The 14,154-nt window shown below is 44.9% G+C and overlaps 1 protein-coding gene across 2 annotated transcripts in view; it reads left to right on the top strand.

Annotated features, from left to right (window-relative positions):
* The window catches only part of LOC128324251 (uncharacterized), a 150,915-nt gene that overhangs the window by 937 nt on the left and 135,824 nt on the right, over nt 1-14,154 (top strand). The window lies entirely within an intron of this gene.

Raw genomic sequence — 14,154 nt, 5'->3', positions numbered from 1 at the left:
CGGGGCCCCACCGTTAACCGAGAAGCAACAACAGTGCCCGCCCCTCACGGAAGCTCTGCTGTTGCGGCGTTGGAGCCCCTGCGGCTGTGCGCGAACCCCTGCAGCCCCTTCTCTCCTCCTACTTCCCCCTGGAATTCTCGTTGCTGTCGTCAGGAAAAGAGGGGGAGTGGGCGTGGAGGTGATGCTGCGCGCCCCACCCCCTCATGTTTCGCACGTGGCAGCCACTGGCCCGCTGTGAGCGACAGCGCCTCTCTTCACCTTTGTCCACAGCCGACCCATTGTTCTTTCGCCCTATCCACGCATATAGCTTACAAGTATAGCCTCCCCCCCCCACGCCCCCTGCACACAACAGGCGAATGTAGAGAACAAGGAAGCCTTGGTTAAATCCTATGAAGTCCTTGAGGGCCAGTGGTGGTGAGTGCCAAGGCAACTCTGCATAGATAGCTGCTGTTACCAAAGCACAGCCACTGCCACAGGTAGTCACAGTGGAAGGCCCGATGGGAGGTTTGGCCCTTTTCCTCTGTGGCCTACAAAGGCCTACCTCCACGCAGAAGCCAAGGGCATGTGGTACAGAGGAGGCCAGGACCCGGATGGTGGGGAAGATTGGCCCAGTAAGCCAATTCCCGCTGCTCCATCACCCAGAGCAGTGTTTCTCAATGTTTTTTGGAGTCATGCGCATTGTTCATGCGCAGTTTCCTGGACCTGCAGTTAGTAAGGGGGTCGCCCCCCCTCACTCCCAACCCCACCCCCAGGCAACCCACAAAAAACAATTTCGGGCAGCTCTCCAGAGCTCATTTCCAGGCAGCCCTTGCTGCTGGATAATGTTCATTTCGAGGAAGTGAAATGAACATTATCCAGCAGCAAGGGCTGCCTGGAAATGAGCTCTGGAGAGCTTCCGGTGGCCCCTGCCAGCCCAAATTTTTTTTTGGGGGGGGGAGGTATTAATGATGCTTCACGGACCGGTACCCAATGCCTCACGGACCGGTGCTGGTCCATGGACCAGTGGTTGAGAAACACTGATCTAGAGGGTGAGCTCGGATAAGTGCAGGAACAGCCGCTAGGGATGTGCACAAACTTGTTTGGAGGCCCTTGTATGGGCCTCCAAACAGGTTCGAAAATCAGGCCAGTTTGAAGTTCAACACCGGTGCCGCTTTAAGGGTGGAGGAGGGTGCACTTACCCCTCCCGCAGCTTTCCCCCACCACGCTCATTGTGGGTAAAAACCTTCAGGGTAGCAGCGTACCTCCTTGCTGCCCATTCCCCCTCCTCAGCCGGAAGTGACCAGAAGTACCAGGTATCCGTATGCATGTCACACACGCCCGTCTGACATGCATGCATGCACACGCAATGTGCACACGCGCATCCAGTACTTCTGGCCACTTCCAGCCGAGGAGGGGGAAGGGGTGGCAGGGAGGTATGCTACCGCCCCAAAGGTTGAGCGCCGGTCGGGGGGAAGCAGGGGGGGAAGCGGCGGGAGGGGTAAGTGCACCCTCCCCCACCCTTAAAGTAGCAACCCCACCAGCATCGAACCGCCCCGCCTTGGTTCCGTGCAGATCCCTAGCAGCCCCCTTTGCTGCCCATTCATTTGCTTTCTCTCTCCAAGTTGCACATGAGAACTGTTTCAAAAAGGCCTGTAAACAGTGGCTTTTCCACGTAGATGCATCTGCTCTGCTGTGTCCTTGCATCTCCTCTATGAGAAGCACGGAGAATAGAATTGGACCTTGTGTAGCGGCCCAGAAAATGCAAGAGGAGGATGTTGCTGATGCAGAAAGCAGCTTCCACCTTTTGCTCCCATGCCTGCACTCTCATGGGCAATGAGCTAATGGGGCTTGTTGTTAGGAGGAGGGGAGTTACTCAAGAGGGGAGTTGTTTTTTAATCTGCCCCAGCTACAGTGGAAGTGCACAGGTAAGGAAAGCACTGCTAATTAATATTGTCTGGTGACATGCATTTAAAGGTAGGAAACCCATCAGAGTGATAGATCAAGACCTACATGCCTCATTGCTACATACAGGAAGCAGGGTAAGGGGGAAAGACGGAAGTCTCTCTCTCAGGTGAAACAATGAAACCTGACACTATCAGTCTAACAAAGCGAATCAGAGTAGAGAAATTATGGTCAGAGAGGGAATGTTCTTAGTAACTATCTCTACTCCTAATGCTCCTATTGGTCAGTAGGGTTGCTGGAGCTAAGAGTCGATGCCATCAGGAGCGTCATCTCGAACACCCCTTCTCATTGTCTCATGCACCAATCTGCAACTCCCATCTTCTCTAGAAGAACCTGGAACTGGTCTCTTGGTAGTGGCTTGGTCAGCCCATCTGCTACCATATCTTGAGTTGGGCAATACTTCAGCTTAACTAGCTCACTCTCTTGTGCCTCTCGAATGTAGTGGTGTTTTGTGTCTATGTGCTTTGTTGGAGACATAGTCTTTTCCATCAGAGAGAGCTGTATGCACCCTTGGTTCTCTTCAAATATCTCAGTTGACTTTGGCTCATCAATTCCAAAGTCTGACAGTAACTTGTGTGGTCATGTGGCTTCTTGACATGCTTGTTGGCCAGCTGATATGTACTTTGCTTCTGTATATGAAAGTCCTACAATTGACTACTTCTGGCTGTCTAACTGATGGCTCATTCTTTCACTTAAACGTCTTCAGGTGCCCCACAATCTTGACTGTCTTCTTCTTCTTTAATTCAATTTCTATACCGCCCTTCCAAATACCGCCCTTTCTACACCGCCCTTCTATACCTGTCTTGGTGGGAAGAGATCTGGTCTTGTGGTAGCAAGCATAACTTGTCCCCTTAGCTAAGCAGGATCCACCCTGGTTTCATATGATAGGGAGACTAGAAGTGTGAGCACTGTAAGATATTCCCCTTAGGGGATGGGAGCCTCTCTGAGAAGAGAATTCCAGGTTCCCTCCCGGGTATCTCCAAGATGGGGCTGCATAGATTCCTGCCTGCAACCTAGGAGAAGCCACTGCCAGTCTGTGTGGACAATACTGAGCAAGATGGACCTATGGTCTGACGCGGTAGATGGCAACTTCCTATGTTCTTTTCATAGCAAATAATCAAGCCATCAACACAAGTGAAAATCAACACTTGTTAAAAAAAAATTCTATCATTTGTGAATCTCGAGTATATGCAGGGGTCAGCTTTTCCTTCAGTAACGTCGGGTTCAGCTTCTCATTCCATGCTCTAGCAGATTGCTTCAAGCCATAGATGCTTTTCTGGAGTTTTCATACAAGCTTCTCTTTTCCAGGTTCTTCAGATCTTGGTGGCTGCTCCGTGTAGATGTCTTCTTCTGTTTCTCTATGCAGAAATGCAATTTTTCACATCTAGGTGATCAATTTGCATCTTTCTTGCTGGTGCTATGCTGAATAGTGTTCTTACTGAAGTATTCTTTATGACAGGTGCAAATGTCTCATCATAGTCTTCACCATACTTTTGATAGTATCACTTGGCTCCTAATCTGGCTTTGTAGCTCAGTGTCTCCATCTGCATTTTATTTGGTTTCGAAGACCCTTTTGCATCCTATTGAATTTCTTCCAACAGGTAGGTCCACAAGTATCCAAGTTCTATGAACTGCGCAGGCGCGCCTGTGCAGTTGGGAAGTGACGCCGGGCCAGGCGGCAGGCCTCGGCATCGCTCTGCTGCACCGGGCGATCCGCCGCCGCCTGCCGCCGCCGCCGCACTTGGTGATCTGCCGCCACCTGCCGCCGCCACGCTCACTCCCGCCGCCGCCCGCCACCGTGACGCGCAATCCGGGGGGGGTCGGGGGGGGCATGCCACTTTTTGGGCCCCCCCCCATGACCCACCAGAGTGGCACCCAGGGCAAGTGCCCTGCCTGCCCCCCCTATCATTACGCCCCTGCTGCTGGATCAGGCCCATGCCCATCTAGTCCAACATCCTGTTTCACACAGTGGCCCTCCAGATGCCACTGAGAGCCTACAGGCAGGAGTTGAGGGCATGCCCTCTCTCCTGCTATTACTCCCCTGCAACTGGTATTCAGAAGCATCCTGCCTCTGACGCTGGCCTATAGCCCTCCAACTAGTAGCCATTGATAGACTTCTCTTCCATGAAGTTATCCAAACCCCTCTTAAGGCCATTCAGGTTGTTGGCTGTCACCACATATTGTGGCAGAGAATCCCACAAGTGGGTTGTTTTTATTTTTTTACTTTAAATTAATTATTATTATTATTATTATTATTATTATTATTATTATTATTATTATTAACTCAATTTCTATACCGTCCTTCCAAAAATGGCTCAGGGCAGTTTACACAGAGAAATAACAAATAAATAAGATAGATCCCTGTCCCCAAAAGGTTCACAATCTAAAAATAAATATCAGATAGACACCAGCAACAGTCACTGGAGGTACTGTACTGGGGGGTGGATAGGGTCAGTTACTTTCCCCCTGCTAAATAAAGAGAATCACCACATTAAAAGTTGCCTCTTTGCCAAGTTAGCATAATTTACCAATTATGCGTTGTGTGAAAAAGTACTTCCGTATGTTGTTCCTAAATATTATGAAAATCAGTTTCATGGGATGATCCCTGGTTCTAGTGTTATGTGAGAGGGAGAAAAATTTCTCTCTATCCACCTTCTCCACACCATGCATGATTTTATAGACCTCTATCATGTCTCCCCGTGGTTGTCTTTTTTCTAAACTAAAAAGCCCCAAGTGTTGTAGTCTTGCCTCATAAGGAAGGTGCTCTAGGCCACTGATCATCTTGGTTGCCCTCTTCTGCACCTTTTCCAGTTGTACAATGTCCTTCTTTAGATGTGGTGATCAGAATTGTATGCTGGGTGGAACCCCTTTGTTGGGTCTTTGTGAGCATCTCACTTCTGGCTCAACTTCTAGCCATGTAGGAAAGCTGGTCTTGTGGTAGCAAGCATGAATTGTCTCCTTTGCTAAGCAGGGTCTACCCTTGTTTGCATTTGAATGGGAGATGTGTGAGGCTGTGAGCACTGTAAGTTATCCCTTAGGGAATGGGGCCACTCTGGGAAAAGCATCTGCATGCTTACATACAGAAGGTTCTAAGTTCCCTCACTGGCATCTCCAAGATAGGGCTGAGAGAGGTTCCTGCCTGTCACCTTAGCGAAGCTGCTGCCAGTCTGTGTAGACAATACTGAGCTAGATGGACCAATGGTCTGACTCGGTATAAGGCAGCTTTGTATGTTCCTATGTTTCCATTTCTGGTTCTGTTTTGCAGCTTAGCTCCAGTTTTATGGAATTCTTGTACTTTTGGTTCCTTTTCCATCTGGATCTCTGGTCCAGTTTCTGGCACTTCACTTGTGATTGGCCGATGTCTTTCATCAAAGTATACTGCATTGCATATTCCTACTGTTCCAGTGGTCACATCAAGGATTCTGTACCCTTTTCCTCCTAGTATCTATCCAGAGAGTATTCCTTCTTCACCTCTGCAGTTCAATTTGTTTATTTTCCCTTTAGGAATATGAATATGAATATGAATATGAATATGAATATGAATATTTATTTATTTATTTATTTATTTATTTATTTATTTATTTATTTGATCCGAGCACGTTGATATGATCTTAGGGTTTGTACCCATGCCATTATTCAAAAGGTGTTGCATCTGTTGCTTTGGTTGGCAGTGTATTCTGTAGGTAATTGGTAGTCATGAATGCTTCTCCCCAAAATTTGCTTGCCAGTCCTGTATCCTGCAACATGCACCTTGTCATCTCTAATATGGAATGATTCTTTCTTTCTGCTATGCCATTTCTTTTGCGAGGTGTAAGGTAATGTTAGTTTATGTTGAATGCCTTGTTCCCTTAGGTAATTGGTCATTTCTTTTGATATGAACTCACCCCCATTATCACTTCTTAGTCTCTGAGGGTTTCTGCCAAACTTGTTGCTCACTATTGCAACAAACTCCTTAATTTCTCCAGAACTTGACTTGTCTCTTTTAGCCTATAAGTAAAAGTGTATCTGGAGTAGTCATCAATAAAAGTCAAGAAATACCGAATTTTATGGACTATAAGACTCACTTTTTTCCTTGAAAAATATCCGCCAAAATTCAGGTGCGTCTTATATGTTTTAACAGTTTAATATGTTAAAACTCTGAAAAACTGGATTAAAATTAAGGTGCATCTTATAGTCCGTAGCATCTTATAGTCCGTAAAATACGGTATCTGTTTTCAACTTGCATTGGTCCACAGACATTACTATGAATCAACTCTAGGGGGCACTTTGACTTTCTCTTTTTTCTGGTGAAATTTTTTAGTCCCCTTGTTTTTCAAACAACGGACACATGGTGAATCATTGTCTTTGCAGGTCTGAACTTTCAAGCCTCTTGCTAAATCCCCCTTCTCAAGTCAAGGAATTGTTTTAACATCTTGATGTACCTATCTTTGATGGTACAATTGTTCACATTGTCTATGCAGATATCCTTTAGCAACACTGGCTTTACAATCAATACAATCAATCTCATATAAGCCACTTTCCTTTAAAGAATCTCTCATTAACAACTCCTGTTTGTCTCTGATATAATAGTAATCATTTTTGAACTCTACTCAATAGCCTCTGCATGTAACATATTTGACTGAAATTAAACTGCTTTCAAGTGCAGGGACATAAAGAGCTTCCTCAGTCCTCAAGGTTATACTCCTTCCCTTTGGCAGCTTGCATCTGATTTTTGCTGGCCCTATGCAGTGATCCTTCTGCCATCTGCCAGGCTTATTGAGGTTTTTTAATTCAAGTCCAGATCACTGGACAGTTCTTGGTCTTTAATCAGATTTGCAGCTGTATCACTATCAACAATTAAATTCCCATATTTCAGCAGATTCAACAGTGTGAAAAATTCCTGAGTTCACCCCATATTTTTCATCATCATCATCATCATCATCATCATCATCATCATTATTATCATCCCTTTCCTGCTCTTTCCTTTGAATCTCTTTTAGCTCTGTGTTTCTGGTTTGAAGAGATTCTGAGTGATGAGAACTGTTCCCTCTAAGGCATGTGCACAATTTTTCTGATGCCCTCTCAGTTAATTTTAGATCTCACTCAGGTTGAATAAGGAAGGCCCCACTCTGAATGTATGTGCACACACAGTGCCTTGATACTGCCGCCCAGAACAAAATTCATTCTGTACAGAGATGAAAAAAATTAGAAGGCCCACTGGTGATGAGTCAGCCCTCTTGGAATTTCTTTCAGCAGGTCTACTGTGGCCAGGGCCTTTATTCTGAGAACAGTTCACTTGCAAATGGCCTGGCTTCCTACACAGCCAACACACCTTGCTCTTTTGTTTGGTCTGAAATGCTGGCTCTTTTGATCAGAGAACTCACTAGAGGCTGCAGCTCTCATATCAAAATCCTGACGTCTTGAAATCAAAAATTCCGAATCAATCTCCTCTCTTTATTCCAAAACAAAACATATGACTTGAAAATTTTCTGGCAGACTGTTCAAAATAAATCCAGTAATTACTTGATCTGGGATTTTTACATTTCCCCTTTCACACCATCTTGAAATGTCCAGGATTTAATTAAAAAGCTCGGTTAAACTCTGTCCTTCCCTGAGTTTCATATTGCACAGTCTCACAGTCAGATTGACACTCGCATTAGTTGTCTTCCTAGCATATAGGCATTTTAAAATCTCCCAAGCTTCCTTAGCCTCTCCTGATCTTTCTCAAATGAACAATAGTTGAGTCACTCGTGCAAGCAGACGAATCCATAGACTTTTCTGATTTTTGCATCCTATGCTGCTTGTTCTCCAGGTGCTTCAGTTCTGTCCTCCCCGAGGATGCTTTCTAGTCTCTGTGCCATGAGAAAAGACTTCATCCTAATAACCATGTTTCAAAATTAAATCCGTAAAGTCTTGGGATCACTGCCTGTCCCTGTGCTGCAGTCTCCATGGCAAAAAAGTCCCCTGCTTTGCTATTCTCCGGAACTCCTTTCCAATCGAGCAGGCTTTCTACTTGCTTACCATAACCCGGTTAGACAGCTCAGGAGGGGAGATTTCTTTATCTGCCCCAGCTACCACAGAAGTGCACAGGTAAGGAGTCTGAGTTATTGGTATTATGAAGACCCTGACATTATATTTTGTATTACTTGTATTAACTTTACTGTGATTTCTACTGCTTTTCTTTTGTGTTTGTCGGCGTTCCTGGGGGGAAGAATTCTCCAAGACAAACTTTCTGCCCTCCAGCACTAAATTCTAGGTGTGGGCATGGCCTCAGAGCTGGGGAAGGAGGGAAGTTCATTCACTCCCTTCTTCTCCTATCAGCGGGAGCAAAAAGGTCTGAGCTCCTCTCCAGGAGACAGTCAGACCAACAAGCCTGTCCCGCTGATCTCCTCATCCTCGGCAGCCCCTGGCTTAAATAGAACCCTACATTTCAGACACTCCTCCCCTCTTCCAACCTGCTTTGCCTTCCCTGGCTGGGCAGGTGTCATGATCAGCCAACCCCTGGCTCCCAAAAGGGACTTGGTCTCTAACTCCACCCCCCTTCCTTAATATCCCTGCACCTGTTTGCAGCTGTGGAGTTAATATCATTTCTATTCCCTCTCCACCAAGCTGCCATCTCTTAGGCTGTCCCTGCTCATCCCCCAGCAGCTGTTGCACTTCTCTCTGAGTCCTCCCTGACTCCTAAGAGGTAATTATTGGGGTTGCCTTGGCATTTGGAGACCCCGGCTTCCATTGGCACCCTGCTGTTTGGCTGGGTACACAACCCTGTCTCACGGGGGAGGGGAGGAACTCCCGACAGTGTTGTTGGGTCAGGGACCACAATAAAGTCTGTCTAGCTGTCTAGTGATCTATTTATCAATCACAGGTAAGGAGAGGACTGATAATTAATATTGTCTGGAGACATGGAGCTTAAGTTCCAAATTAAGTAGTTTATTTGGCAAAAAAAACCCCAACAAACCACTGAAGCCAATATAAGCTTTATCTTCCCACTGGAGGCTATCTTAAATCAAAGCTGATTTATGCTGAAAATGCCCAGTGATTTTCATTTTGCCCTTTGACACTCTACTTTGACCCATTCTTCCCTTTTTCCCTTCCTATTTTCATTTTTGTTCACTTTGTTTCTGAATACAGCCTGTTATTTTCTGCATCTTTTTTATTCCTCAAATTTCTATCATTGTGTTTTTGTAGTTCAAGTCACGATCCGATATATTTTAACAATTTTTCCCCTCTAATGTAAAGAATAACCACAGACCCAACCATGTACAGGTTCTCAGATCAAAACATCAAAAAGAAAGCTGGGATTGTCTGTTCTCAGGGCATTTCCAGATGACAACATAACCAATCCCAGATTTCATTGTTAGCACTATCTAATACCTGCTTTGATGAGTCCTAGCTTATTGGGTTCTGTCCTCCCCCCTTCAGTGGGTAGGGTGGATAGCCTTGTTGCAGGAGAAAGTCTTTCTGCTGTCTTGTAGGAAGAGTGTTTGTTTTTAAAGAGGAAAGTGTGCAATCTTACACTGGAAATGAAAAGGAATTGTTGCATGGTGTGGGAGTACCCTTAGTAGTGTTTGGCAGTTTTAGGCCTTCATGAACCCTCAGCTCTTAAAGAAACAAACTAAATTAATGGAAACATAAAATTAAATAAATGCAAAAAAACAGCATAGATAGGAAACAGAGTTGTGTTGATTGCCACCAGGGTGTCACAGACCTATAGAGGCCCACAATACTTGTGTCATGTTCTACACAGTGTTCACTATTATAATGGAGGAAGAAAGGAGTGGAACCACATTGTCCTCATGAAAAGTATTGCACTTGAAGTGTGAAAAGAAATGTGATGCTTACCGCAATAAACATGGGAAAGATATGTACATCCACTCAGCAGCTGAGCAACAGCATCAAAACTAATAATTTGGAGAGGCCCACTTTACTGTGGTGCTAGTATAACTTGAGGTTTCCCAAAATTATGGGTATTCACTATCTTCTACAAAGCAATGATGTTAATTCATAGTTGATTGATTGGTTGATTAAGTGCCGTCAAGTCGGTGTCGACTCTTAGCGACCACATAGATAGATTCTCTCCAGGCTGATCTGTCTTCAGCTTGGCCTTTAAGGTCTCTCAGTGGTGCATTCATTGCTGTTGTAATCGAGTCCATCCACCTTGCTGCTGGTCGTCCTCTTCTTCTTGTTCCTTCAACGTTTCCCAGCATTATGGACTTCTCAAGGGAGCTGGATCTTCGCATAATATGTTCAGAGTATGATAGTTTGAGCCTGGTCATTTGTGCTTCAAGTGAAAATTCTGGATTGGTTTCTTCTATGATCCATTTGTTTGTTTCCCTCTCTGACTATAGTAAGTCATAGTTATTCATACTTATTTTCTGTGAAAACCCTTGTGTTAGTTACTGTCCAGGACAAGGCACTGGATAAGAGCCACCTGTGGTTTTATCCCATCACATGAAGAACTTAGCTGCCAAGGGAGAGTTTATCAGAAAGGAAAGAGAATTGGTAGTTCAGTGCTTAGAAGTGTCAGAGAGAAGATAACTTGCCTCAACTCTGCTTTTTCAAAATGCTGATGCTGACTATTTTAATGGCTTTTATAACCATTTCTGTAATGTCTGCCAGGTCTGTAGACCCTGTAGATTTATCACCTTTGGTATGAAGCATTTGCTGGTATTTTGAACAGTGCAATTACGGCAGCTGGAAAGTTATTCTACTGCAAGGAAGTGGTTACTTCCCCCTACAGAGTGGTTTTCTTAACATCCTTCAGAATCTGCTAAAATACAGGGAATTGTATTTCAATGTTTGTTCTTTCTTTGTCTTCTTTTCTCACTCTAGGATTTTTTAAAAGGTTTTTTTAAAAAATTGACTTTGTTTTTGCCCTAAGTGGCAGAAGCCAACCCCCTCCCCACAAAAAACCCCCTCAGTAATCTTAAATACAACATTTGTATACTAAACTTACCTCGGGTTTCTCTGGTTCATTTACCAACACAGGTAGCCTAGATCCATATTTTTCATATCTATTTATGTACCATTAGCATGAGAGTGCCTAGTATATTATACAAATTTACAATACTGCAAAATATATTAAATGATAATACATTGCACTGCCTTTCAAAAATGTTTTTTTCTTTATGGACTTTTTTTGTAGGGGAAAATGCCACAAGTGGTTTTATGCTCAGTGATTAAAGTCACTGCACTATTTTTCTAGACTTTCATTTTGTGGAACTCTGTTCCTGGCTATGTCCAACACTGCAGAAATAAGGTTGTCAGAACAACATGACAAAACAAGAGATTACAAAGGAAGGAATGTTTATCCTATGCAGTGCTGTGTCTGGGTTTATCCCCTCCCCCACCCTCCCAAAATACAGTTTTCACATGTGAAACGAAAAATCACATTTGAGCTTTTATCATTGCTTCCAAATGTTGTTAATGCTGAACAGAATATGAATTTGGGGGGGGTTAAAAGGTAGATTTTTTAGGCTTTGCGCCATGCCTACTCATGAGTAGACCCCCGGCCGGGAGGTGAAAAGCTGCCTCCCAGCTTGGGAGTCTCCCCAGTATGCCCTGCACGCTCATATGTCCTGCGCGGCCCCTGCTCCCCCCACCCCCCGCCGGCTCCGTCACAGAGCCGGCCATTGTGTGGGCGGCCAATCTGGCTGCCCAGGGCTCCCTGCCCACTCGTCTGTGGGGAAAGTGGGCTCAGCCCGCTGTCCCTGCAGTTTTAACAAAAGCGGGTCTCATGGATCATGAGACCCGCCTCATTATGTATCTATCATGCAGTACAGGTTTTCTCAGCAACACAGAGAGAATAACAATTCAGCTGGCTGGCTTCCTACTTGTATTTCTGTCAAAGTAAGATCATCTCTGAGAGCAGAAATATACCCTTCTTCCTTTCCCACTTTCTTTGCCTATTGAAACCTTTAACAGCAATTTCAGCGTCGATTGCTGTAAAAATGCTGTCTCTCACTAGCATTGTTCCAAGTGCTTCATAACTTCCTAGTTACATCCTGTGTGCTTTGCTCTCTTGAATGTATTATTTTATTGATTATTCTGTCTGTTCTTGCTGTTGCTTTCTGTAATTTTAATTGTGTAATTTTTGAAGTCTTGTTTTAACTTTTGTGTGAATCGCCTTGAGATTGCTTTAATGAAAAGTGTGATCTATCTGTGATCCATGCACCAGCAGGCCTTTGGGTGGTCCTGTAAAATTCCCCTATTTTATTCTTCTCTGACCAAGAATGCATTTTTATGCATCCCATTTTGGCTAGCAAAAATCCAAAGGTTTACCTTTTTCTCTTTCACATTTAATTTGTCCTGGATCATTTTACACCACCCTTTTAAATATTAATTTTCAAGCAAAACAAAAGGCAGCTTCACATGATCGCCACCAAATCAGTAAGCTGGAAACTGGAGGTTTCCAGTGAGTGTGCACTGCCAGTAGGCGTGTTGTGTGAACTTGCCAGCCAGAGTTTCCTGACCTGTCCACTTGAGATTCCACTTATGTTTTCTGTTCAACTTCAAATCTTGGTTCCAAGAGGGCAGAGAAAGTTGGTAGAATCTTGGATGGATGCAGGCACAGAGCCTGTGTCCGGCCCCACACAGTGGCTCCTCTAGTGATGTCCCATGCGCATGACATCATGTGCACAGGGGCGTAGCTTGGGTTCCGGAGAGCCCCAACCAAGATCGCCCACGCCCAGGCTCTGAAGAGCCCTGAGTGAGCTCTCCCCTGTCCATTTCAGGCAGCGTTTGCTGTCTGACAGACTTTCTTTCCCTAATGCTGTCAGGCAGCATAGGGAGAGAAAGCGAAATAAAGGCTGCCAGGCAGCAAACATTGCCTTAAATGGATGGAAGAGATCTCACCTGGGGCTCTTCGGGGCGGGGGCAAGCTCTCTCGGGGCTCTCCAGAGCCTGAGCCATGCCCCCTGTGGTCTTTGGAGGCCTTTCCCATTGGCTGTCCGGGTTCTTTGGACCCGTTTGCACAATGGTGGCTCCACCCCTGGCATTTAGGAGAGCCCTAAAGACTTACCTGTCCGGCCTGGCCTTCCAGGGTTTTTAAATTGTTTTAAAGGGTTTTTAATGTATTGGGTTTTTATAAGGTTTTGAATTGTTTTATTTATTAGCTCTTTTATTGTATTTTAAATTTTTCATTCCCGATCATTGATTGATTTTAACTGATTTATGATATTTGTGAACCGTCCTGAGCTATTCTGTAAGGGCGGTCTAAAATTCGAATAAATAAATAAATAAATAAATAAATGAAATTAGATTATTGTTCCTAAAGGACTTAGTAACAGCATCTTTTCAACACTAGCTAAGCTTCTTGTCAAATTCAGTGGCTGTTTGCCACATGATAGCTGTTTTAAAATGTATGGCATAGTGCTGTAACAGTTATCTGTTGCTTCTAGTCATACAGTGTGCTGAACATTGCCATGCATCCTATTCCCTTAGATTTTCACGTGGCTGAGGAAGGGTAGTAATGCTCTGCCAGCTCAAGTAATACAGTGCTGGCTCAAAGGGTTTAGGCACTCTTGGTCAAAAGAGTCCCCAAAAATGTGTGCCCCAAACTCTGTCCCTGCATCTGACGTCGCCAAGCCCCACCCCTGATGATGCTGTCATTGCTCCTGAAGCAGAGCCACTTGTGCACTACATATACTCTGAGAGAGAAAGAGAGGTAGGCGGGGGAGGTTGGGAGCTGCTGGCTGAGCTCTGCACACCCTCTACCATTGCTGCTGCTTCTAGGGATAGTGCAGCAGCCACCCCAGTCCCTGTTCACCTTTGCAAACCTCCTTGTTAGATCACACATGCTGCCTCAGCTGGGCTGCAGATCCTGCTGTGCTCCATGCCAATACATTATTCCTTCTCTTTCTCTCTCTCCCCCCCCCCTCACCACAATAAAAACAATAAATCTTCCAAAAAAATAATAGATGCTTGGTGAAGTTTAAACGCTGATGTTTCTTACATCCTTCTCGGTGCCCATCTCTCCCCCATCTCTGTGTCCTCGGATCTGAGAGTGATCTGGGAGTAGTTACACACTTTTATTTCTTTTCTTTCTTTCAGCTTTTAGCTAGGTGAAATTTAAGGGCATATTACAAGGAGGCAGATGATGAGCTGTGGTAGCTAAGGCAAGGTTGGAGTGGGCCTAGGGACAAAAATGAAGATGGGCTCACTTGCTCCCTCTCTTCTTTGTCTCCCCCACCCCTGTATTTGTTGCAGAAAAACTGTAAGGACATGATGAAACAA

Source organism: Hemicordylus capensis, chromosome 4 (assembly GCF_027244095.1).
Source record: "Hemicordylus capensis ecotype Gifberg chromosome 4, rHemCap1.1.pri, whole genome shotgun sequence".
In the NCBI taxonomy this organism is placed as follows: domain Eukaryota; kingdom Metazoa; phylum Chordata; class Lepidosauria; order Squamata; family Cordylidae; genus Hemicordylus; species Hemicordylus capensis.
Note: the sequence above shows the minus strand (reverse complement) of the source record. Positions and strands in the feature narration are given on the sequence as shown.